General features: G+C 34.6%; 1 protein-coding gene across 3 annotated transcripts in view; it reads right to left on the bottom strand.

Annotated features, from left to right (window-relative positions):
- LOC115215754 (neuronal acetylcholine receptor subunit alpha-3-like) overlaps positions 1–27980 on the bottom strand; it is a 784372-nt gene that overhangs the window by 525098 nt on the left and 231294 nt on the right. The window contains exon 3 of one of the 3 annotated variants that reach the window (XM_036505995.1): positions 14605–14650. The exons of the other annotated variants lie outside the window; for them this stretch is intronic. The gene's annotated coding sequence lies outside the window, so the exon portion shown is untranslated. The remainder of the gene's footprint in view (positions 1–14604; positions 14651–27980) is intronic. 3 annotated transcript variants of the gene reach the window in all.

The following is a 27980-nucleotide window of genomic DNA, read 5'->3' as shown; positions in this document are numbered from 1 at the left end:
TAAATGCACTTTGGTCTCACATTTTGAAAGATTTAGGTCTCAGCACTGGAGGCTAAAGGAAACAAAATTAATTCGACTTCGAAAGAGAGGCAGGTTGTTCCTACGGAGTTTCTCTATTTAAAATCTATGTGGTCTGAGCTTCTTGGAATTTCTTTGATTTCACGCTAGTCTCCCATGCTGTTGACAGGGTAAAATGTGCATATTCACGAATGGATTAATTGTATTTCACCAGACTGTATTTTTGTCTATGCTCCATGAAAATATTACTACGTTATTACATTTTGATTCAAACAGTGTTCTAAAATTTCATTGATACCTCTCGTGAAAAAACCATTTGTAAGTGTGGCACTACGGTCACGATCGCATCCTTATCGGTAAAACAGTTGGATTCTATCTCCGGCACCTTAAGGATTGTAGAAGAATCGCTAGAATAGGAGAGTGCCTATAGACCGAGGCGGCTTCACTGCTGCATGTTGTGCCAGCTATGAGATCCTTTCCAACTCGTCAGCTAAGAATTATGCAGGATAATGCACCATGTCACAGTGCTAAAATAGTTAAGGCGGTGTTTGAAGTTGGAAACATCACTGTGATAAACTCCCATTGACCTTAATCCCATTGAAAACTTATGGAAGATACTTGGTTATAACATCAGAGAGCACTAGCCTGAGAATTTTACGAATATTATGGAAGAACCTCAGGTAGAATGGAATAAAATTACCCCAGAACAATGTGAGAAATTGGTCAAATCCTGGGGATGTAAATGTGCTAAAGTCATTAAAAATAGAGGAATCTGCACATCTCATTAATATACTGCTGTTGATTCTAAAACTGTCTGGCAAAATTTATTGCAAGCATTGAACATACTTTAAAGAATATACAGTAAAAATCCCATTCGGAAAAAGTGGAGTAGAAGTATAAATATCTTTATTTTTATTTTCGTTCTTTACCCTTGGCTACTACTGTAGATTGTATAACTGATCTAACGTCTTTCAACGTAATGTCAGTGTATGTATATATATATATATATATATATATAATAATAATAATAAATATTAGGGAATAAATCGAAATTTACAGGAAAAATCAGATTTAGGATTGAATCCAATTTTATTGTAAAATATGATATTATATTAAATTAGAGACAAAACCACTATTATGCAAATCAAACAAAGAAAGACTTAAGCCAATACATAAAATAATTTATATAATTAAATTTAATTATATAAATTATTTTATGTATTGGCTTAAGTCTTTCTTTGTTTGATTTGCATAATAGTGGTTTTGTCTCTAATTTAATATAATATATATATATATATACATATATATATGTATATACATACACACATATATGCATATATATATGCATACATACTTACATATATATATGTATATATATTTGTGTGTGTATATACACAAACACAAACATAAGTGCACACACACACACATATATGCACTCACAAAACTTCTGGAGGATATTGCCATTAATTTTTCTCAGCTTATTCTGTTTAAAAACATCTGCTTAGTGTTAAGTTTCTAATTTATCATCAGTTTTCTTACAAGGAAGTCTGTATGTAACGTAGATCAGTGATAAATGATAATTTTATTTGTTGTTTTTTTCAATCGTTCACTCCTCTGTCTCCCTCGCTCATATATAAATATATATATATATTGGAAGGTTTGGAGATGATGTACAGGTATTATATATACAGGTATATATATATATATATATACAACACACACTCACATATACACACAAGTATATATACTCATATAGAAAAACATGAAAACAGATACGAAAACATAAAACCTAACTTTTATGCATTGGAAAATGTACTTGTGCTTCAGTAAATCGAGTTATGTGAAGCAGTTAGCAGTATTACGCAATCTAACTATTCTGTTTTGCCCTTTAAAGAACTTGATTCGATTTTAGATCCTCTTCAAATCTTTCGATGTCTTTGATGTTCGGTGGGTTCTTGCTATACTTGTTTGAAAACCACATACATCCACACATATGCATACATACATACATAATACATACATACACGCACAAAAAACGCACACAAACACACTAGCTCAGACATACAGAAACACAAACATACACACTCACACACACATGGATGCTTTTGTATTTTCTAGAAAGATATTAATCTGAAGATCAGCAGCAGTCTCTATATCGTAGAGAAATAAAGGCAGCACTCGAGTTTACCACATCTATAGTAATACTTGAATTGAAACGACACCAATTTAAAAGTCTTTATGCCACCCAATCACTTACCCGAAGATAAACCGAAGACCATGATGCTTAGAGAAGATTGGGGTTAATTATTCGAGTAGTTATGACATAAGAAATGAATGGATAACTGAATGAATATCATCATGTAATATAAAAATCGAAACATGTTTTTCTGTAGCTTTTTATCAGCGTTCATTGTAAACTCTTACCAGAAACTTTGAATAATAAGTGTATCCATTTCACTGCGAAATTAAATTGCATGTTTATTCTAATAATTATATTATACATCTATGAAAACCAGAAGTGGTATTTTCTGCAAGTCACGTTGTTTTCAATAACTTGACATACATCGATCAAAAAATATGTTCGAACGTGACATTCCTCAACAAAAATGAGATTAGTATATAAAACTTCCTTCCACAATAAGGGTAATGGAATTTTGTGTGGATGTATCAAATTTTCGCAATAAAATGGCTAAATATATTTTCGAATATATAGTGTATTCATTATATCATTGTAAAATATGAGCTAAAGTTAAGACACCATGTAGTTTTGTTATGATGATTTTCAAAATATGAAATCGATGATGAATTAACGCAAGTATGAAAAAACCAAAAAATCAAAAACAACCTGCTAACGTTAGAAGAGGGAGTGGTAAAAATCAATATTGATTAAATTCATTTCTAATTGCATTAAACCCGCGTCAATGGAAGTTATTTAAACACTCTACTCTAACATGAAGTGCATTTATTCCAGAGAAATATTTTCTTTTAAGTGACAGTTGAAGGCACAATGTTAAAAGCCAGTTGCTACTACATTACATTCTATTTCATTCTCGATTCACAAAAATTTCCTAAGGATAACGTCATGTAGTATCTAGATTATGATTCAAAAACGTTCCTTCAGGGCAAAATAATATTGAAATGATTGCTGCAACTACATACGCTAGAAAATATCTATGTAAATTCTGACACCTTGATAAATCAGGCTTAATTTTGACAGTTGATAAATCCAATACAGGCGGTAGTTCAAAACAGAGACTTCAAAATTAATATATCTCCCAAGTGGTTTGTGTATATATTCAGTTTCTGTTATATTAGAGCAAAGGAAATTTTATGGATAGACGTAACGTATAATAATCTAATGCTTTACAGAGAGTTTAGGGTTGTATCTCCAACATTTTCCTGAAATAGTAAATTTTGCACTATTTAATACTATTGAAGCGCGCACCAGCTTTGTAGTGTGAAGAATTTGTCTACAGTTAATTGTTGATTCAGTTGTAATTTTTGTAAGAATACAACACGATTTTCCCACTGTCACATAAATGTACTACATATTTACAAATTTAAGCATACGTAAACGCACCAACGAAGCTGTCACTTCGGTCATGACAAACCATATAACGGTAACATTGTATGGCGGTAGAGATACGTCACAAATTAAATTAGGATACAGGAAATAGTCAAGCTGCAGAAAAGTATGTATGCGAAACCAAACGCCACACTCTACAGTGTTTTTAAGTAAAGAGCGAACGACCGTAATGGTAGTTGGACGTATTTTGATCTGAATGAGACATAGCACACATCCCTCATTTCTATTATGAGCCAATATGCAGAAGAATTACATGTTACATCAATCTTTTCGAAACGTGACGTAGAAAATATTGCAGTAGTCAACATGGCTGCAGCAAACTGAAAGCGTATAAGGCCATCACAATAAGCCAGAGATGATTACGAAAGGCACCTACCCTCATACAACATCGTTCAGTCTGTTGAATATCAGAACTCCCTTATACTATAGTAACGGAAATAAATTTTTCATCAGAGAGAGATTTGCTATACACTATCAAAATACAATATGCATGACACATACTGAAATGCATATAGCAACAACTACAAGGTATCCAGAAATGTGTAATACCAAAGTATGTCATCCTTCAACTGACAGAACAGAACGAAGGTATAGAAGAAGTGTCATGTAGATGTGTGAAGTATCTTAAACTTGATTTATAAGACTCTAATATAATATAGAGCAACTCGATTTATTGCATTTGCATCAAACATATCCGACCAATATCTCAAATCACAATAGAAAACTTCAGAAGTCCTCAGAAATAGAAGACTGTTGATTCACATTCTATTTTATTTGAGTGACTCCAGTCTCTTTAACTCAAACGACAAACTAATTTTAATATCATTAAATAAAACAGGCAAAATTTCCCATATTCATACAGGAAGTAATATTTTAACCGGTTAGAGTCAACAACAGCTTAGATCTCTTCCACACAATAAACACAGAACTAATTGTCTCAGCCCATAACAAAACACAATATTCAATGGAAGCTATGGACATACACTTTATTATGAGCACTGGGTCACTATTAAGTATGAAATTTAAACAAAGCTCACAGAAAATTCATTATAAAAGAGATCTTAAAACTGATCTGACTCAAAAGTATCTTTATGCAAGATAAGGATATGAAACTAAAACAATTTATGATAATAATGCAAGTCATATGCATAAAATTTGTCCCGGAATGAGAAGTCCAACTTTCATAAAAATTATTATTCCCAAGCAGAGAGACAGGAAATTCTTGTGATAAAAAGATCAAAGATCTTAAACTGTTAAAAATCATGGAAAGTAAAAAAATTCCACATAAAAGAATGTTCATAGAAATCGGAAGTAATATATTAAATTTTCTTGAATAGGATTGAAGCACAAGGGAAAACTAGAGCTGTAAAAAAACTCAAAAGCTTCCAAAAAATTTGCTAAAATACCAGCTTTGGTAAATTACAAACTATAACAATGGTTCTATGGAAATAGTTCACTGACTGCATGCCATAAAAGAATAAGTGAAATACTAAATGTACAATCGAAAGGTTTTTCATAACTCCATTGGGAACGCATGAAATATAATATTTCAGTTCTTCAATGCTATAAATTTATACGGAATAGGGATAGCAATCGTTTAAGCCTTAATGAGGATGAAGCAAATGTAATAACATTTATATATAAAATGAACCAGAACTTAGATCACGATCATAATGGGTTCCCCGTGAGAGTAAGTTAAAAAGCTCTGGCAAAGTTAGGAAACGTATTACGTTGGAAATTTCTGTCGCATTTGGGAACAGGAAAGAAACACATGCTTCTTTGTTCTCAATGTATTTAATCAAAGTAATATTCTTCTCATTAATGATAGCATAAATCTATCTGCTAAATTGTCGATCTCTCTGGTATAATATTCTTCAGGTTTCGAAGCAAATAAGAATACGATGCCATTTTCCTCACCTTTACAATTAATACACTGTTTTCTTTCATAATAATGGTACAATGGTCTGAAAAGATGATAATGATATGGTGCAGAGTTATAAGAGTAAGGATGAAACAAAACTTTCATAGTTAGTGTCATAACCTTTTCCTAGCGAAATGGGCAATATTTTATCTTGCTTTATCGCGTAAAAGCAACATCATTCTACGTTTGACTTATGACGGGTGATTTTCCAAGAACTTTTGTGTAGCGTTTCCAATTCACATTAACTGTTCCATTTTGCTTTAACATCTCACGATAGACGACATGCTTCATATCTACCAAATACAAGTCATCACCTTTTAGAGGTGTACTTCTGATATGGGAATAGGTGCGAAGCATTAACATTTCATTGGATATAATGTTAGAAAACCCACTTTTCACCACTTGTGATGAATGCTCCCTGGAGAAGCTCGATGACATGTCTACTCTTCATTGACGAGCAAAATGCAAGTCTTTCATTAAGATGAGAAGCAGTCAAATAGTAAGGAACACATGGCCAAGATTGGACACTTCTAGTTCACGAAGCATTTTATGATGGAAGTGCCGCTTGAAATGCTTAGCTGTTTCTCGCGTGGTTTTTGATTTTTTCTAAAAATACAGTTTTCAGAAGCACAATGTTGATAGACGTTGCTTGTCCAAATATTGACAGATTAAGGGAATTTGCGAGAGCGAAATTTCCAGAGCGAAACTAGCCAGATCATCCTTGATATGCCGATTTACTTGTAGCATATTATCCATAGACAGAATGAATATTTTCTTCTACTTCCTTTCTTGAAGTTCTGCTTTTAAATTTACAAAACTTGTAATGTCTGATATAGGTCTGATCTAAACTCAGTGTAAGAGGGTAAAAAGTGATACAAATTTAATCATTATGTAATAAAGTAATCTGGAAAGAAAGAAGCAGACATAAACATCTAAAACTTAATGCTTATTTTACCGTAAGGTCTGTGAAAGTAAGTTTTCATAGTCTCCGCCAAAAGTTAGAATAAGGCATATTACGTCAAATGAGAAAGTAGGATAGAGACTAACAATAACAGGCAGATTTATCTGAATTCTCATCTCAGTAAAGTTGTGGGACGAATTACGGAAGGAAACTGACCATCTTAGAGAAAATATCTCACCAGCTGATACTAAGCTAATTTTCCTCTGGATAGAAGCTACTTTGAGATTGAATATTAAAACAATTGTTCAACCATTCGAATGTGAAGGACTTTCACAAAGTGAAAAATAATATTATGTGTCACATATTTCGGCGTACTTGGAAAACTATATCTCGGCGTACTTGGAAGACAAGGAACGTGTTGCATGATGTTTTCTTCAGATGTAGGCACTCACGCACACGTACATATATATATTTCATCCTTTCACTCACTCTTACTTTCGTTTTCCTTTTTCTCCCTCTAATAAAGCCTTCGAAAATTCATCACACACATGCATACACACACATACATGCACATACATACACACACACACATATAGATTCAAATTAACAAAGAACATTCTCTCCCCAAGTCATCTGCAGATTTTTTTCAACTAGCTCTCATATCTATAAAAAAAAGCATAAATTTTTCTGTCATGAAATCATTCACGATAAATCTCTGGAATGAGATGAAAGCGCTAAATAAATAATTATCCCAAATTATGTCTACTTACTAGTGAATTAACTACAGGAACACCTCTGAAGAAAGACACGTTAAACATCTTAAAAATGTTCGCTTCGTTATTCTGGTTCATCTTAACTGCCATATTTGTTTCTTTTGCCGCGAAAGTCATATAGCTTAACTTCATAGTCTTGTGATATGGGATCTCCGTCGCTGGATTATGAGGATTCTGTTACTCTATTAAAGTAATTTATCGCTGATTCGATTTAACATGTAAGTAGCTGAGGATTCGATTGGCCGGTACGCCTTTTCCTTAAGCGCAATCAGTGAAATAGTGTTACAAGTTTGTACCTTAGGAATAATAGGTGCAATCGACATGTATAGAATTCCAGTCTTCACAGTTTCTCTTAAAATGTATACATTGAACAAGGACTAGTAGAAATGAGACTTGGCTACGGTGCCGTGCAGTAGGATCAATACTAACAAGGATCTTCTCATCATGCGGTCATAAGGCACTTTTAGACAGTATATGAAACAAATAACCTTATCTAGTATTTATCTACACACAGGCTATTGCCGTCAACGCAATAAGTTGTATTCTGGGTCGTAATACAAGGAGAATAGCGAGAATAAATGTATTTTTAATTAAAAATAATCGTGTAAATTTATTTACAATTTATGCATGCAAACACATTATTTTTCATGATCTATGTATGTATATATCTATCTGTCTCTCTATCTCTTTCTTTCTGTATGCACACACACACATACACACATATATACACATACATACATATATACATACGCACACACTCACACACATATAGTCATATATACTTACATACATATACGGGGTGCGTGAGTATAGCTGTGTAGGAGTGAGTATGTGTGTGTGTGTGCTATACAATAATCGAGCCTGATATTTTTTCCAGCGTGCAACAATCCTTTTTATAACGACATATAAGTCAAAATAAACTTATAAACCGACAACGTTTACATATTTAGTATTCGTGTAGTTATTCTAAAATCTGAAGAATTCAGTAGACCTTCAATATATTTCTAAGTTTCTTTTCAATTTAAAGCAACTTTTGTTAGTCTACAGATCCTATCATATCTACCTTTATAATGAAGCAGTCTTTGAAAACCTTATTATTGCATACATATTAAAATTGATGGGTTTCTTTCATGTATCAACTAAATTTAATTTTATAGATGGCGTAATGCTTTTTTTTTATATATATTATAGCAAAATATTTTGATACTGTGAATATATTCAGTTAACTGCGTATCGTTTTTACTTACACACATTTTTTCATTCTTTTGAGTATTTAAGAAAACACTTTATTGCACTTAGTTTCTAAAAAGTGTTTTTGTAACGTTCATTCTATTCCTATAATTGTCATATTACTTTCACCATTCCGATCATAGAAGTAAAATTATTAAATCTTTCATTCTGTTTTATATTAACTTATAAAATCAAATAATCTCCACACAAATGGAAATTGATTGATAAATTGTGGGTGTTTATTATATATGAATTCTTCATTTCTAATTATTTTACCAACAGATTCAATGCAACTTGAACTTGAATGTAGAAATCTATATACCACTGCACATTTAGCAAGTACCGTTGCGTTTCACGCCATTCATACAAAACTGCTTTATAAAGCTCTTTTCATTGAATTGTAGAACAGAATTTTACTCTGCGAAGTGATTTCGCTTTTAAATACACGTGTTGAGAGAATGTCAAATGATAATAGCTGAAACCACTTGATATATAAGACTGTTATTTCTTATTTAAATTTAGTGAATTTATCAAATAGAACGTCAAGTAAATGTTGGCGTCTATGGTAATATCATTTGAAATATTAGTACTTTCAGAAATAGCTTAACTGTGGCATATTTTATTCTACACACCAGTGTCGGAAAGTTCGTTAGGAGGTGTACCGGTGGTTTTGTACTGTAATTATGTTTCTGAAGATTGTCTTTAATTTACGGAATTTCGATAGGAAATTACATATTATTTCTATATAGAGTAGAACTTTTACAGACCTAAAGCAGAACGTCTGTGACCGACTAGTAAATTTCAGGGGAATATCTTTCGGATATCAATAAGAATTTTATATTACATAAAGTGAAACATTTCCACAACTGTGTTCTGTAGCTCAATATCACCAAACAACTTGATCATTGGGAATTAGCAAGAGAAGTGAAAGAGAGAGTAGGAAAGAGAGAGAAAGAATGAGGTAGAGGGACAGAAAAGGCGAGAGAGAGAGAGATAAAGAAAGGGGAGGTACGTAACATAAAAGTAGATAAGGAGGCTGAAAGTGGAAACCAGCAGTTTGAGCGACAGAAAGTCACGTGATAAAATAACAAAGGTATAGAAAGTAGGCGACTAACAGAAATACAAAAAGTGGGAGAGAGGAGACATTGGCAAATGACGATAAGATGTGGGGCCAGTATGTATGTGTGTGTGTGTAGCTGGAAGAATATTAGTATCATGAGGTCGCCAATCACAAATTCCACTGCAAACATTGCGGCAACGCCACCGTGGTCATTATTGCGGGGCGCGGCTGAGCACTCAGTTTGTTCTGGGATATGTGGCCCATCCCCCTATCCCCATCTTCCACTGCTCTACTCCCACCTGTGTATCCTTTTCTTTATTTTCCTTTCTCATCCCTCTTTCCGTTTTTTTTAAAATTTAAATGATCTAATAAAATATATAATTTTAGAATAAAAAAATCAAGCCAAAATATAAATCAGCACTAATTCAAGAAGGAAGAAGAAAGCAATACTTATCGTTCAACCCACCATGTATATGAAACAAACACACACACACACACACATACACATGTATATACACTTCTACCAGTGCAGCAGAACAACAACAATATCAATGACATTAACAACAGCATTTCGTCTTGCACTTCATAACACCATTATCATAACCAAATATTATTTTTTGTTGCAAGGTTAACAAAGTCTAGGTTTTTCAATACCTAGATACCATATTCCTGTAAATAATAATTTTTAATTTGCATTTCAGTCACGTTCCAGAACAGTTACGCTTCATAACGTTAAAACAGACGTCCTTTTGTGAGAGTATAAAGAAGAAACGGTAAATGAGACATGACGTCTGTTTCAACCTATCAACCATTATCAAAATAAGAATTTTATATATGTAATAAAACTTACTAACATCCATTTCTTTGGATGTAATTCAGAATTATATTTCATTTTTTTTCTCCCTTACATGGCTACTTATATTGTATCAAGAGATGGCTACATAAAATATTCTTTATATCACTTTGAACTTCATATTTTGCTTCATAAATGAACTATCCATATTCCTGGCAACTGCAGCTTTAGTATATATTTTTGTTTTAGTTTCAGCTTAATTGTATGGTTTCTTCATTTCTTATCTGGACCCCAGAGGCATACACTCACACACATGTAAACATACAAACATATATATATATATTTCAAGTTTCTCTTTTCATTTTTGTTGTTCTGTGGTTATATTATTAATTTCCATATTTGAATGAGAAATATGATTATACGATATATTTTATTGATGTGAGCATATCGATGAAACATATTTTGCCAATTGTATTTAAGGGAATACTCTATTCCATATTTTTCTTTCAGTATTCCTTAATATTTTAGACATTTTGTCTGTTCTATAGAGTTTTCAGAATAATTGAAAGGGAAAGAAACATAAATTGTTAAAGCTACAACATGAGCCATAAAAAATTATTATTTAGCTGAAATAAAATTGGTTAGATAAGAGACTTGAAAATTGCTGCTTCATCAATAGGATGGTAGACAAAAACTTTGATGGCTAGTAGCTCATTTCCACAACTAAGATTTTGATGAGAGATAAGGTCGTGTAGAAAATAGATACTGTACAGGTAAAACTTACCGAATACTCTCGGATTGCATTATATAATTAAGAAGTATGGTAGTATTTATGAATTTTACAACCTGCATTTTGTTCTGGGAAATATGAGAAACTATGGGGCTATGTTCTTAATATTTTCATTTTGCATTCTCTAAAGTCTACTTTCGATAACTCGACAGATTCGTTTTAATTTTTAGAACTCTTTTTACTATAGGTTTGATCCTATCCAACAATGTGAATGAAATTAGAGTGACAGAAACTGTGTGAGACCTCTCCGAAGCACTGCATGGTCCACCCGTTCTTGGATATCCAAGAGAATCCACTGTATATTTTAACATCACGAATTGGCAGAATTTATCAGAACCAGAGGACTAACAAACATCATACGTGTTGCTTTTCAATTCGTGAGTTTGGCATAGAAGTAATACTTTCAACTACAGGCACAAAAATCTAAATTTTATTTTTGGTGCGAGGAAGTCGATTACATCAACACCAGTCACCAATTGATACTCATTATATCGACCCCGAAAGACAAAAGGCAGAATCGACCTTGGTGGAATTTGAACACTGAACGTAAATTTGGAAGAAATGCCACGATGCATTTTGTCTGCGATGCTAACGATTCCGTTAGCTTGTCGCTCTACCTTTGCCTAAAATAGTAATAATATATACGAGATGTCGTATGATAGCAGTTTAAATCGGAGTTACAGGCACCAATAATCAATTAAAATTATTGAAGGTGCTTGGAACATTGACAGTGTGAGTACGAAGCTAAATATAATGCTCAAAGCGACATAAGAAATAATTTCTAATTACTGGATATTTAGCTTATATGTAGAACCATATAGGAAAAAAGAAATAAATGAACAGTGAGATGACTCACTGAACTATCTACAAATGCTTTTTCTTTGAACACTAATGGTTTGTAATAAATGGATAAGACGACACATTGTCAGTAAATGAATACTGGAATTCATTTTATAGAACCAAAATGAAAGAAATGCAAGACCAAACGGAATGTCATTGGAATAAAATGTAACTAGAAGGCAATTGAAATAGCACAAGTCATTTTATCCGATTTTGCATTAATGCTAGTAATAATATTATGAAGTATTTCTTAAAGGTACAACACCAGACATTTTAGGGGAGACATCATAATCCTCTGTAGGATTTGAACTTAGATCATAAATATATACCAGAATGAATTTTTATCTAACGCATTAACGATTTTGTTATTCAACTCCCTTTCCAATAGCAACAATCCTACCTACAATAGGTGAGAGGCCCTAAATTTCGGGGTTGTATCGAACGCAGTGCTTCCCTGATACTTATTGTTTCAGCACCGAAGGTATGTCAGTAAGCCTCGGTGGTATTTAAGCTCAGATCATACAAAATCAGAATAAATACCTCAATGATTCCCTCTTTTCAATATCATAAATAATAATTGTTTGGAACATAGGCACAAATCGAAACATCTGAGAGAGGGTTCCTCGATTAAAGTGACTGAAATAATTGATTTGTATCTTATTACATGAATCCTGGAAAAATGAAAGGCAAGTCGAGTTTTGGAAAGTTGAACTCAGAATAATACATTCAATTATAGTCACAGAGTTTGAAATTTTGGTGGTGGTAGTCGATTACATACACCAGAGTGCTCAACTAGTATTTATTTTATCGACCCGGAAAGGCTGAGCGACAAAGTCGACCTCGGCGGAATTTGAACGCACAATGTCGAGCGGGAAGAAAAACCGTAAAGAAACACTCTGTAAGTCATTTTATTTGACTCTCTATTCTGTCAAACTAGCGCACTAGTAGCGAAAGTAATAACTGGTAATAGTATAACATCAGGTATAATAGGTTCTAATGGGGGCACAGAGTTCAGTAATTTTGAGAATTTGATAGCCCTGAATGAATGGTACTTTATTTCATTGTTACTGCAGGGGTGGAAGACAAAATTAGCCTTGCTGTAATTTTAACACAGAGGTATGATAATCGAAATATATATCGCATAATTGTTCCGTCGGCCACACGGTTCTAGTTGTCATTTCATAACATGCACTAAAGGCATGAGGCCTAAAATTGTAGTAGAGAGTTTAAGTTAGTTACATTGACTTCAGTGCGCAACGGGCTCTTTTTTTTTATCGGAATCCGAAGGGATAGGCGGCAAAGTCTACCTCGACGGAATTTGAACTCAAAACGTATAGACGGGCGAAATCCTGCTAAGCGTTTTGTCCGGCGCGCTAACGATTAAGCCAGCTCTCTGCAGTTATAGCAACAGTAATTGCAACAAAGATACAGTACGATATTAACTTTTAATTATGCCATACTCAAACATTTATGTCTAAAAGATGTAATTGTCACTATCAGATATAATTAAGGTGTGCATTTCTAAATGAGTTTTATTTCACTTTATCCGTTTCTTGATGATCATTCCCAGTGCACGATAACAGATGCATCATTAATTACAGTGGTTGCCTATCAGAGCTAGTATTCCAAGGAATCATTGCTTCCGATACGAACATGTTGGCCGTTCGGGCGATAAGATTTATTCCGGATTCTCAGTTATCTTGCATGTTCGCAATATGTCTGGGAGATACTAGTTTTAGTCGATTAAATTGAGCTTCTGATTTTGATAGTGCTTTATCGAGCTGTGCAAAGAAAGACAGAAATGTGATGTTCATCACATCGGGATTTGAAATCTAAGCGTAAAGAGGAGTGACTAAATACTGGAATGCATCTTTTCCTGTACGGTACTGTCAACACATTGCCTGATGTATACATTTACTTGCACCAAAATCCTGGATGAATAAATATTAAAAATGTACAAGCTAATAAAAGAAAATATGGTTTTTCATACATATTGGAAAACACATAATAAAGAACAAATATACTTCTTTAATCAACTAATATTAAACTTTTTTGATGAAGTTCAGTCTTATGAAGTTTGACTGAGAAACTTTTTTTGCAGATAAACATATTTTAATTAATTCTGTTTTGAAGCATTAAAAACAATACATAAATTACAAAATGAATAGGCAGTATTCAAAAAGTTAAGAGGGTAGAATTTAATCACGATATTAGCCACAATGTCTCTATGTATATTTGATGGTGATAACAATATTAATTAACTATGCTAATTAATTGAAGTAAAAAATAACTTAATTTAGATATCTAATACGCAGATTTGTATAGGGTAAATTAGGAAGGAAATGTGTGTTTTTTTTTTGCTTTTTGTTCTTGTCCATATCTAGAATTACTTCTACTCGCGTACAACATAAACATATTCAAAGAATAAGTGTACACATATTTACACGCACACACATCCACAACGCTTTATATATGCACAATTAACACTATACATACACATACATGCGAACACACATATACATGTTCATATGATTTTGTGTATATCCTATATGTCCACTATCATTCAATAACATATAGTTAATCATATTTGAACTCACATTTAATCTACGATCATATCATAATTCGCACTAGTGTTTTAGAATGTTAATTAAAAGTTTCAGTTATCTTTTTTTACGATAAAAGGAAAACTTACTTTCAACTTATTTAATTTATGTAGCAACGCCATTACCTCTAAGGATCTAAAGCGAAAGAGAAAAAAATATGGAGGAAAGTTAATTATAAAAAAAAAGTAATATAAACGTTTCAAATATTATTAAAGTTTATCTAGCAAAAAAATATTGCCTTTCTAATTTATGAAATATCAGTCTCAAATGTGATATTGATTTCCTTACCCCTGTAAAATATTTGGGCTTGTAGATAAAGAAACCTAATATCCCTTGTAGAAAAATTATAAGCCACTTCGATGTTGACGAAATGCTTGGGAAAGAAATGTATAATGGTTAATACTGGAGAATGAGAGATCGGTGGAGTAAAAGAGAAAATTAACTGTGGTATTCAGTTGTATAAAATTCTGTTTGCGTTCAAATTTGTCTGTGGTCGACTTTGCCTTAGATTGTTTCGGAGACGAAAAAAAATGTAAAGACCAAGTAAATATTGATCTCTTTATAATCGATATTATCCTCTAGAATCTTTCGTGTATTGTATGCCTTTCCGATGTAATTAAATATCAATATTAAAAAATTAAAAAGACGATGGATTGACGGCAAGCGACACATTTAGATGAATATTGTGTAACCAGTGTCATTTGATGGGGACGAATGTAGCTTCCATGAATACAACTTTGCAATAATTACATTTGACTTCAGAATGTGAAGCTGGTTCCAACATAGCATTAAAATCAGCAGCCATTTTCTAGATATAATGGATTACAGCTAAAACATCTTGAAAAAAAAATCATCTACTATACATATAACGAGGCAATCAACTCGGAAAAGTAATAATTTTTATAGTAGTCAGCGCATAGAATATGTCTGCAAGTTAGGGTATACTTAGCCATCACTTGCAGTTGAGTATGAGCTGGTAGCTTGCATCACGTATTCGCTGTAAGTGTAGGTGTCTTAAAGCAGATGCAGGTAACTTCTCGGCCCCTGATTTAGTGGAACATCAAAGTTGTAGAGCAGGAAAGATGGATATTGAGAGGGAGACAGAGATAGATAGATAGACAGATAGAGAGAGAGAGCGAGAGAAAGACCGATAGAGAAAGGGGAAGGAGAGAGGGAGAGATACAGAGAGACAGAGAGAAAGACCGACAGAGAAAGGGAAAGGCGAGAGAGAGAGAGAGAAAGAGAGAGAGCAAGAGAGAGAGAGAGAGAGCTGCTCTACCAAACAGTCTGTAATTCTTTTCATCAAAGTATTCTGAAGTAATTTGAAATTAAATACCTTGCTCTAGGAATATCATAAGGAACTCACTATTTTAGGATCACAAGCCTAACACTTCAGACACTAACCTAAAGGACTGTATGTATATGTGACTTTACGTATACGTTATGTATTTGGTCAAAACATGTGAATGTTTGCGGGAATAGAGGCACAAATCCGTATTTACTTTAGTAAGTACGTGAGCATCAACACAAATTGTTAGTGCACAAATGCGGTATCCCCGACTTCACCTACATATCTTTGATATTTAAATACCTTGATCTTGTCAGATCTTGAAAATTATATATATATATATATATATATATATATATATATACACCAATTAAGGACTGAACACAAAAAGTGGACACTCAACATGCTAGATATAGACGTCAAATCGCTATTCTCCACAAAGATTATGTTCTCAAATCAAACTCAGCACGAAACCAAAGCAATAAACAAGTGAAAATATACGAAATAAAATAATTACCCATGTACTGATCAGTCTCGGTTATTATTATCCGCAAGGATAACTGTAACATTCCACTTTTCGTGTTCAGTCCTTAATTGGTATATATAAATATTTTAATCTTCGGATTCTTTTTTAATATGCTAGACCACTGGTTTTAATTGATAAATATCAATTTCTACCCTTAATTAATTTTATATATATATATATATATATGTATATATATAGTTGAAGACGTTACTGTGTCTGTAAGGTAAGTAGCTTGTGATTGGATCTGGTAGACGGAAACTGAAAGAAGCCCGTCGCATATATATATATATATATATATATATATATATATATATATATAGATAGATAGATAGATAGATAGATATGTGCGTGTCTGTATGTGTGTTTGTGCGTCTGTGTTTGCCCCTGCCCCAACAACGCTTGACGACAGATGGTGGTGTGTTTACTTCACCGTAACTTAGCGGTTCCGCAAAAGGGGCCGATAGAATAAGTACTAGGCCTACAAAGAATAAATCCTGGGGTCGATGTGGTCGACTAAAAGCGGTACTCCAGCATGGCCGCAGTCTTATGACTGAAACAAGTGAAAGAATAAAAGAATATATTTATATATATAGTCATACACACATACACACATATATATATACGTATACACACACACACATATATGTACACAGACACTTACACACACACGCACACATACAAACAAACATGCATTTTGTATTATTTAATAGAATACAATATGTTTTATGTGTTATTATTAATTTTATGAGAGGAAAGCATGCCAGGCAGTAGGTTTTAACACGTATGGTATCTCAGATCAATCTTGAAGCACTGCCCACGTAGCATAACAAGATAAAAAAAAGTAATTGCCTCGCATGAGACTAATAGAAGGACATAAAAACTTATATTGTGTTCATTAAATAATCTCTATCTCTCACCAGATTAAATACTTTTTTTGTTGATGTCACCATCACGGAACAGTACACTGTATATATATATATATATATATATATATGTGTGTGTGTGTGTGTTTGTGTGTGTGTGTGCTTGTGTATATATGTGTGTGCGTGTGTTTGTGTGCGCGCGTGTGTGTGTGTGTGTGCGCGTGTGCCCCCTGGCGAAACTTGCTCCCTGAAGAAGGAATGAATCCGAAACGTTATATATATATATATATATATTTAATGAAATGGATAAATGAATTATCTTGTTACGGATTATTCAAAATTTAACCGATACCTGTGTAGCAAAAATCACACCAGAAAAGACACGGTTGAAGTTACGACCATGGGGTTTCGCCCCCGTGCTTTAGCGCGGATAATTGAAGTTTTATATATTTAGTGAAGGGAAGAAATGGAGCCGTTTTTACCATGGGCTCCTAGGGAGCGTTTTGTTCGAAAAGCTTGCTGTGCATTTGTTTTGAGATTTTAAATTCCTGGATTTTCCTGAAGAGAAAGCTGCAGAATGGTCTCCTCATTCAATCCGAATTTGGGAATTTGCAGCCTTTGAAACATGTGTAGAAAATAATAAAAGGGAATTTTGTAGAATCTTCGTTCGGCTCCATTTCTTCCCTTCACTAAATATATATATATATATATAATATATATATATATATATATATATATATATATATATATATATATATATTACACTCAGGAAACAAGGTGTCACTTCTTTGCCAATGGATTTTGCCCACGAGGTATTAGTTTTGGTGGGAAAAAATAAAGTCGGATATTTTTTAAATGCACCTCGTATGCCGTGTATCCCGATACCTTCAGTTTTTTTATAGACTTACTGCAGTAGCTGTGTGGTAAAAAGCTTGCTTCTCAACCACATGGTTCTGGCTTCAGTCCTGTTGTGTGGTACCTTGGGCAAATCTCTTCTACTAAAGCCCCTGGCCGATCAAAGCTTTGTGAGTGGATCTTGTAGACATACTGAAAGAAGCCCGTCGTATATAAATCGTGGCACTCAGACGGTTACGACGACGAGAGTTCCAGTTGATCCGATCAACTGAACAGCCTGCTCGTGAAATTGACGTGCAAGTGGATGAGCACTCCACAGACACGTGTATCATTAACGTAGTTCTCGGGGAGATTCAGCGTCACACAGAACGTGACAAGGCTGACCCTTTGAAATACAGGTACAACAGAAACAGGAAGAATGAGTGAGAGAAAGTTGTGGTGAAAGAATACAGCATGGTTCGCCACCACCCTCAGCCGGAGCCTCGCAGAGTTTATTGTGTTTTCGCTCATTAAACACTCACAACGCCCGGTCTGTGAATCGAAACCGTGATCCTACGACCACGAATCCGCTGCCGTTACCACTGGGCCATTGCACTCCACCGTATATATTTATATATATATATATGTGTGTGTGTGTGTGTGTATGCATACTATTTTCCTCTTTTACTTGTTTCAGTCATTTGACTGCGGCCATGCTGGAGCACCACCTTTGAATGTATGTATTTGTGTGTCTGTGTTTGTCCTCCATCATCGCTTGACAACCGATTTTGGCATGTTTACGTCCCTATAACTTAGTGGTTTGACACAAGAGCCCAATATGATAAGTACTAAGTTTACAAAGAATAAAACCCGGATCGATTTGTTCGACTAAAGCTGGTCTCCAGCATGGCCACAGTCAAATGACTGAAACAAGTAAAAGAAATATAAGAAATTACCAACAATATGACCATCACCATTAAAAGTATTAAAGTTTCATAATATACACGCTTCAAAATTTGCCTGAATAACTTATCCCTATGACATAGTACATCCTTCTTTTTATGTGACATTAACCGAAATTTTAATGCATCAATCACAATGCCTATTATATTACGTTGACGCAGTCTATATGCATATTTCATATTCAGTCTCTGTCGGCTGTATTTCAACATATTTCTTTACAAATGTATAGCAGCAAACTCCCTTGCAAATCTGTGACAAAGTGGCAACGCATCGAAATCTGTGTTTTGCTATTAAAACAAATCACATATTACTAATCCCTTCCACTTTCTTATCAATCTTTTAATGTATACTGTTGGTTCTATAAACCCCAAAGGAGATTCATCGTTTCCTCGCCAGATTACAATAATGGTTACTTGTAAATTATCACTTTCATGTATTTAGAATCTTATATGTGCTTGAAAATATTTGCGAATTCAGAGAGACTTGCGGATTACGTTCTTTTCGTAATATTTCATAGTGTTAATCATTTCATTTCATAAATCTTGTTACTCAACGTCGTTACGTAAGCATTAAGCGGATGAAAGAAATATGAATCCTTAGAGAAAATGATGTAGATTAGTTAAGTTTATTACAAGTTTTAATAGTTAATGCTAGTTGCTAGTTGGATCAAAATCTATAAAATATTTTTTTTTTCTTTGTCATTAGAATTACAACGAAACAGCTCGAGGTGGTTACGAAAACGTTTGCGCGATATCAAACACAGACCGCATCTGCTGGTATTTCAAATACATTATCTGTATATTATTTTTCATTTTAAGCTTTCGTTAGAGCGTGAATGGAATTATGTAGTTTGATTATATTTCTCTAAATATTATGCATATGATGAAAAATGCCAAAATATGCATAAACATCTATATAGTCGGTTAGAAAGTAACATTCGCAAAATCTATGTACTCACACACTCACTCACTCACAAACACTCACACACATACATTCACAAACACACATAATGATTTAACGTATCTATTTGATAGTTACTTTCTAGACTTTGTTTGTGTGTGCGAGTGCTCAATATAAATACAGAATTGCTTTGTTTGATTTTACCAGAGGTATGAATATTTCGCTCTTCATGAATTCAGATTTAATTCAGGTAGTCTTTTACCACAGGCAACCTCTCATAGCATGAAGACGCATGCACTCTTTTAAGGTTTATCAGTAAAGAGAGAGACAACTTTTTGTTGTTTATTGACATCAGTGAGGTTGATACTGTCTCTGTATCACTGGGATCCTGTATGGGTCCATAATTTGCCTATTGCATATTTGATTTCCTCGAATGAAACACGGTAATTATATGTGGTCAGCATATGTTGGGTGACCCGGTCAAGATTAGAATATCAGGATTATCAGGTTTTAAATTAAACCCAAATGCAAATACACACACGCGTGCATACGATTGACCTTTTCGGAAACACGGACTGGAACTTGAGGTTGCATTCTAAAAGCAGAATATTTAACGTACATACTGTAGTGAAGTGATTTTTAATGTTTCGCAAGATTTAAGAATATACTTTTCGTGTTTGATTTAGATTGTAACATGAAACGACCAATATATAAAACAGGCAGCCTTCTCTATCTTCTTTTAATTTGCACTATGTTCCATAAAAATAGAGAAAATCCTATGTAATTCAACTTCAATCTTATTTTTTACACTAAATCTGGAACCTTGTTTTTGTCCTGTGCTCAAATTTATATTTTATTACTAGATTCTACATTTCTCACATCCTCCTTCCATTTGACGTTGCTCAGACTGAATTTTAGAATATTCGAACTAAATTCTTTTTGCCATCCAATTCCTGATTATAGTTCTACACCCATTTACCCTCTTATTCCTTGCCCCCTGCTGCCATTTAACACCAACTGTTTTTCTCCCCTCCTCTTTCACTCCAGTCATCGTACAGCCCAGATCATCTTCATCGAGTCACCAATCTTTATATTCAATTACCTTCTGCGAAGCCAACAATACAATCTCCTTCCCATGTACACAGTTATATATATATATATATAAAACTCCAGAAACTATAGTTTTGTTTGTTGTTATCTTTCGTCCGTGACGACATAAAACAGAGGAGTGAATAAAAACAACTTTAGCTTGATACCTTTTAAATAAGTAATCGAATATCATATCACCTTTAGCTAGGATGTTAGACTGATGAGGTTTTTAATTTATACGAGATTTTGAATTCGGCTTTCATTTATATGTTGTTTACATCCCCTTCATCTTTGAACTTCATAAGAACCGTGAGCGTAGAAAAAAACCCCAGACTAAGATGGATGATAAAGTGAACAACTAAGTAGAATTAGCTATTGATTACTAACTTCACAATTGTTTTTCATGTTCATGGCGTCTTTGAATTTTATTTCTGTTCAATACACTATGCTAAATTTTATGTGCAGGTGTAAAATATCGTGTATGTATTAGGAATTCTCTTACATTTATCTTGATAATAACAATCGGTTTATACTTCACTGAAATGATTAATTATATCAAAACATGCCCTACATTCCTCCCCAGCCACCATGCTTAAATAATTGTACTAGTTTTATATATTGAAATATTCCTGTCCCTTTTCGGCTGCAAACGTATCTCTAATTATAATTTCAACGCTCACTGCTTTTATTACATCAGTGTAACTATCTCTTCTGTACATAAAAGTGCAGACGAGAAGATACGAACTATCAACACACTTGTCAATAAATTAGAGCAATACTGTTTTGGCGCAATACGCTTCTCAGCAAAACAATGCTATTAGAGCATAGTGGTGCGTTAGTGAACCTATGATTTTTTTTTTCTGTAGTGTTGCCATTGTAGTTGTGATTCCTGTTCTCGATACTTGCTGTTTATTTAAATGTGCTTTGTCAATGTGGTGTTTGGTTTGTTGAAGATGATAATAGAGCTATCGGTTAAGTTAGCTGCAGCTGTTTTCAATAGATTAATATTATAGATATAATGTGAAAAGTTAATTGTCGACACGCAACTCTCTGTCTTTCTATCCACTCCTTTACCTACTTACTCTTGCTATAATGTACATATTCTCGACTACATATACAAACAAACGAACACGCACATACATAGCATCCACACATGGATATATGAGTGTATGTCTCTGCGCGCGCGTGTATATATATATATATATATATATATGTGTGTGTGTGTGTGTGTGTGTGTGTGTGTATACGTACATACATCCACAACACATACGTATATAAATACACATTTAGACACACACATATATATATACACACAAATTACACTCATACAGATAACAAATATATACTTATAGACAGGTGCGTTTTTATATGTGTGTTACCGTATTATTCTCAGATGGTGCTAAAATTTCAATATCAAGATAAAGCCATACTTTTTTGTATACTTAGTAGCTCGTCCTTTCTGGCATTAAATCAGAGTATAATGCCCTTATTTAAAATTATATTTTACTCAGTGCCACACTGTGTCTTCCTAGATGGATACGTCTCTTGATCAGGATAGATTATCTTTTCGTTTTACCATTTGATGTATGCATATAAATATTTGTCTTAATACCTACTGTTGAATATCCAACATAAGGCTAACCATAGTCGAAACAGGTCTCTTCAAGGTGTAAATCGGCTACCGAAAATGTTTGCTCTTGTGACTTACTATTGGGCACGGCAAAATAAAGTCTCACTGGGAATTGAAAAGTCATTTGAATTAAAATGGGATATCGTCTCCTGTGAGTGGGATATCGTCTCTGTTGTTCGGCTGTCATCTGAATTCACCGTTAATGTTTTGTAAGGGTCTTTTGACTCTGTCGCCCTAATGAAATTCTTTACGCATACGCATGCACACGTAGTGACACACGCGCACAGACACACACATAAACACTCACACACATACACTCACACACATACTCGCACACACATATACATATATGTATATCTATCTATCTATCTATCTATCTATCTATCTATCTATCTATCTATCTACACACACGCATAGAAATAGAAATATATATACAATCAATCTGAGTGATATACATACAGAAAAAAAGCAAGAGGGAGTGTGGTAAATATATATATATATAGAAAGGGGCAAATTTACAATGAGAAAAGAGTAAAGAGAGAGAGAGAGAGAGAGGAGAGAGAGAGAGAGAGAGAGAGAGAAATATAGAGAGATATATACAGATAGCCAGTTAGCTAGATAGATAGAGAGAGGGAGAGACGAATAGATAGAGAGGGAGTTGGGGGAGAGGTAATCCTTTCCGTAACTGTTACAGATAGAGAAATTTTAAAATGTAGTGAAAATTTTCAAATTTGGTATATTGATGTAATCTTTTACGCTGCGTCGGATTTTGGGATTCATTTATCTCAGAAATCTTTCGAAAAAGGTTACAAAGATTTAAAGTTTGATAATTTTTACTTAATCAGAAAATAAGATTGAATACTGTTGTTTTCTGCGTGATACTCTATCACAAAATGTAGATAAAAAAAATTACAACGATGAAGTTTTAAACAAAATGTAAACAATTAGGCACAGGAGTGGCTGAGAGGTAAGTGCTTGATTATCAATCACATGGTTCTGGGTTCAGTCCCACTGCGTGGCTTCTTGGGCAAGTGTCTTCTACTATAGCCTCGGGCCGACCAAAGCCTTGTCAGTGGATTTGGTAGACGGAAACTGAAAGAGGCCCGTCGTATATACGTATATACACATATATATGTATGTTTGTATATGTTTGTACGTCTGTGTTTGTCCCCCTCCCCACCATCGCTTAACGACAGATGGTGGTGCGTTTACGTACCCATAACTTAGAGGTTCGGCAAAAGAGACTGATAGAATAAGTACTAGGTTTCCAAAGAATAAGTCCAATGGTCGATTGCTCGACTAAAAGCGGTGCTGCAGCAAGGTCGCAGTCAGACGACTGAAACAAGTCAAAGAGAGAGTAAGAGTAATTATATGTCACATCCAAGAGAGAGAAGCGCGAGAGATATACATATACAGAGAGAGAGTGATAGAAATTATAGTAAATATATATAGAGAGGAGAAAAGCGTAAAAGACAGGGAGATAGAGAGATATGAAGGGAGAGAGTGAGAGAGGCAGATACAGAGAATGAGATTTAGCGATCTGAAAGTTGAGTTACTTGTCTATCAAATTATCTCTTTTTATTACTATTTACCGGCAACCATTTATTTGGGACGAAGATTTCGAAAATCAAATCCATTCTTCCCAAGGGTGCGCATTTCAGAGTCTTTTGATGATCTACACATGTACATGCACACATATACTCTCATTAAAATAGTCTTCTTCTTCTTCTTTCTTTTTCCCCTTGTGGAGCATAGGGCCAGTTTCCCGGTTTACTTGGCGTATAGCTTCCCCACCTGGACGAGACGCCGGTCCGTCGCAGGTGAGCTGCAAGATGCAGGAGGAAAGAGTGAGAGAAAGTGGTGGCGAAAGAGTCACCAGAAGTTCGCCATTACTTTCTGCCAGAGCCGCGTGGAGCTTAGGTGTTTCGCTCAAAAACACATACATCACCCCGTCTGAGATTCGAACCCGCGTTCCCTCGACCGCGAATCCGGCAATGTTCCTCCACTTCATTAAAATAGTAGACTTTATTAATCAATTAGCTGTTTGAGTTCAAGGAAATATGATCTATATATCATTTCAGAATTAGAATTCTATCTCGGCGACATGTTCATCAAATTTTAATGATATTTTCGTTCGTCTCGATACACCTGCTCTCATGAATAATAACATTAATCACCTTTTCTAATTATTTTTGGTGAGAGATACACCATTACATTGATCTAAGTGCAAGTGTTCACTTGTGCTTATTTTGTTGACCCCGAAAATATGAAAGGCAAAATCAACATGGGCGGAGTTTGACCTCAGAACATAAAGCCAAAAGGTATGCAATTGAATATTTTGTCCAGCATGCTAACGTTTCAGTCAGCTCACAACGATTATGACGAAACCACCACCACCACCACCACCACCACAACAACAACAACAACAACAATAACAATAACAATAATAATAATAATAATAGGTACAAGGACTGAAATTTGGGAGAGTGTGATAGTTAATTACATCGGCCCCAGTGTTCAACTGGTATTTATGTTATCGATCACGAAGGATGAAAGGCAAGGTCAGCCTCGGCGGAATTTGAACTCAGAACGTGCAGCCAGACGAAATATCTATTTCTTTAATGCCCACAAGTGGCTACACACAGAAGGGACAAACAAGGACAGACAAACGGATTAAGTCGATTATATCGACCCCAGTGCGTAACTGGTACTTAATTTATCGACCCCGAATGGATGAAAGGTAAAGTCGACCTCGGCGGAACTTGAACTCGGAACGTGACGCCGGACGAAATACGGCTACGCCTTTCGCCCGTCGTGCTAGCGTTTCTGCCAGCTCGCCGCCTTAATTATAATAATAATGACAATAACAATAATAATAATGATCGGAGTGTTGGAGACAATACCAAAAGGCGCTCTTTAAGACAATGGACAAATACCAGGAAATTGCAACACATTAGGACTGTAAAAGACTGTTCTTGCGAGTACTGCCCACATTCTAATTAAAATATTGTCAACTAGAAATTATTGGATTCTCTTAAAGTTATATCGAAATTGAAATATTACAAATTTCTTTCATATACACTATATCATTAGTAATAATAAGTACAACCCATAGTAAAACGCTTAACTTGTTATTACTAGAAGTCTCTGGGTGAAACATGGAAGAACTCGCATGTGACAAAGCTACAATGACCTACTACTACTACTACTACTTCTACTACTACTACTACTACTACTACTACCACCACCACCACCACTACTACTACTACTACTACTACTACTACTACTACTACTATCACCACCACCACCAATAATGATAATAGTAATGGTTTCAAATTTTTCCTCGGGGGTTGCAATTTGCGGGGAGGGATAAGTCAATTACATCGAGCCCAATGTTCAACTAGTACTTATTTTCTTGAACCCGAATGAATGAAAGGTAAAGTCGACCTCGGCGGAATTTGAACTCAGAACGTAGCGACGGGCGAAATACCGCTAAGCATTTCAACCAGCGTGCTAACGAATCTGCCAGCTCGTCCCCTTAAATTAATAATAACAATAACAACAACAACAACAACATCAATAATAATGACAACGATTTAAAATTTCGCAGAAGGTCAGCAGTTTTGGGGAAGAGGGTTAGTCGATTACATTGATCCCATGCGAAACTGGTACTTATTTTATTGACACCGAAATGATGAAGGGCAAAGTCATCCTCAGCACATCATAGATACGAGCTCGGATCATAGAGACGAACTCGGATCATAGAGACGAACTCGTATCATAGAGACGAACGAACCCTCTTGGTATGTTTACACCTCTTTTTCTACTGCAAGGATTTTTCTCCAGGAGAAAATATAGTAAATTCCTATTGCTTTCTTACAGGTACGATTATGTCCCAAGTAGAATTGAACTCGTATCAAGTTTATATTTGTACATATCACTGCTTAGCAATTCTACGCTGTATTTCATGCATGGAGAACCACCAAATAGCGCAACTACTATCACAAGAATCGTGCAATAAAAGATATTCATCTCTTGTCAGTACGTAGCGTTCCGTTTTCCGATATTTGATGCTGCAGAGAAGATAACCACTCCAAAATGCATGCATGTATCAGTCTGGTTAGAGAGCGCTTCGAATGGAGTTGCTGATTTTACGCCTATTTTTATACACACACAAATTTTCTCCGTGATAAAATGGAGTGAATCACTTTCTTAAGGGTTCGAATATTTCCCAAGGACACACACACACACACACACGCACGCACACACACACACACGCACGCACACACACACACACACATACATCGGCTTTACAGAAGTAGGTGCTGAAAGCACGATCTCTCATATCATCTAGACATTTACAAATGCACAATCGCACGCACGCACGCACACACACACACACACACACACATACACACACACACACACACAGCCACACACAAAGGCCCCGAGATGGTAATGGTCTTTTGGACATCGGCTGATGAGGAATAAGCTTCGAAATTTTCTGTCTGTTATGTTTTTCTAATATTTTAGTTTGTTATGCTTCTGTAAGATTTTTTAATTTATACATGCATATGTGTTTGTGTGTGTGTGTATTTGTGTGTATGTGTGTGTGTTTTATCTTTCACTTCTTCCAGTCAGCGGCAATGCTGAGGTATTGCCTTGAAGAATTTAGTCGAACGTATTGACTCCCAGTACTCGTATCTTTTTAAGCCTTAAAAATGAATTACGGCCTAGAAGCTCTAAGCAGTGATGTATATAAAAACCAACTTGTTATCAATTCAAATATGCTTGGATAATTTCTATACTGATCACGCGTATTAACCAGAAACAGGTGTCCACAGTTGTTCCCTTATCTCAAGACAATGAGTCTGTCTTTTACTTTATGGTCGGTTAGTTTTGGAGAACTTTTGATCTTTAGAAAATTCCATTTCCTACTTCGACATCGTACCAAGTAGCACCAAACTATTGATCTACCCCCTCTAGAAACGAAAAGAATTAGGAAAAAAAAATCAAGAATCTATCTTGAATGTAATTAATATATCGTTACTAGCTTTCACTATTGAAATACATGCCATGGGCCAATTTTCTTAGTTCACTTTCTTTTCATATAACATACTCACGTTTTATTTTTGTATGTATGTATGTATGGTATGTATGCATGTATCTAATGGTCTATATATCTCACTTTGTATATGAAAGAGCATGGGTAAGTGAGTTAGGGAGGTAGACACAAAGAGGCTCAAGAGGGAGATAAAGTGATGTAAGAGAAAGCATGAAAGATAATGAGAACGACTTGTTTTGTAATGGTTAACGTTACATGAATCTGTGAATCAATGAATGAATTTGTTCATTTTTTTCAGAAACCACAG

The sequence above is a fragment of the Octopus sinensis genome, linkage group LG9 (assembly GCF_006345805.1).
Source record: "Octopus sinensis linkage group LG9, ASM634580v1, whole genome shotgun sequence".
Taxonomy (NCBI): Eukaryota; Metazoa; Mollusca; class Cephalopoda; order Octopoda; family Octopodidae; genus Octopus; species Octopus sinensis.
The sequence above is the reverse complement of the archived record's forward strand: the minus strand, read 5'-3'. Positions and strand labels throughout refer to the sequence as shown.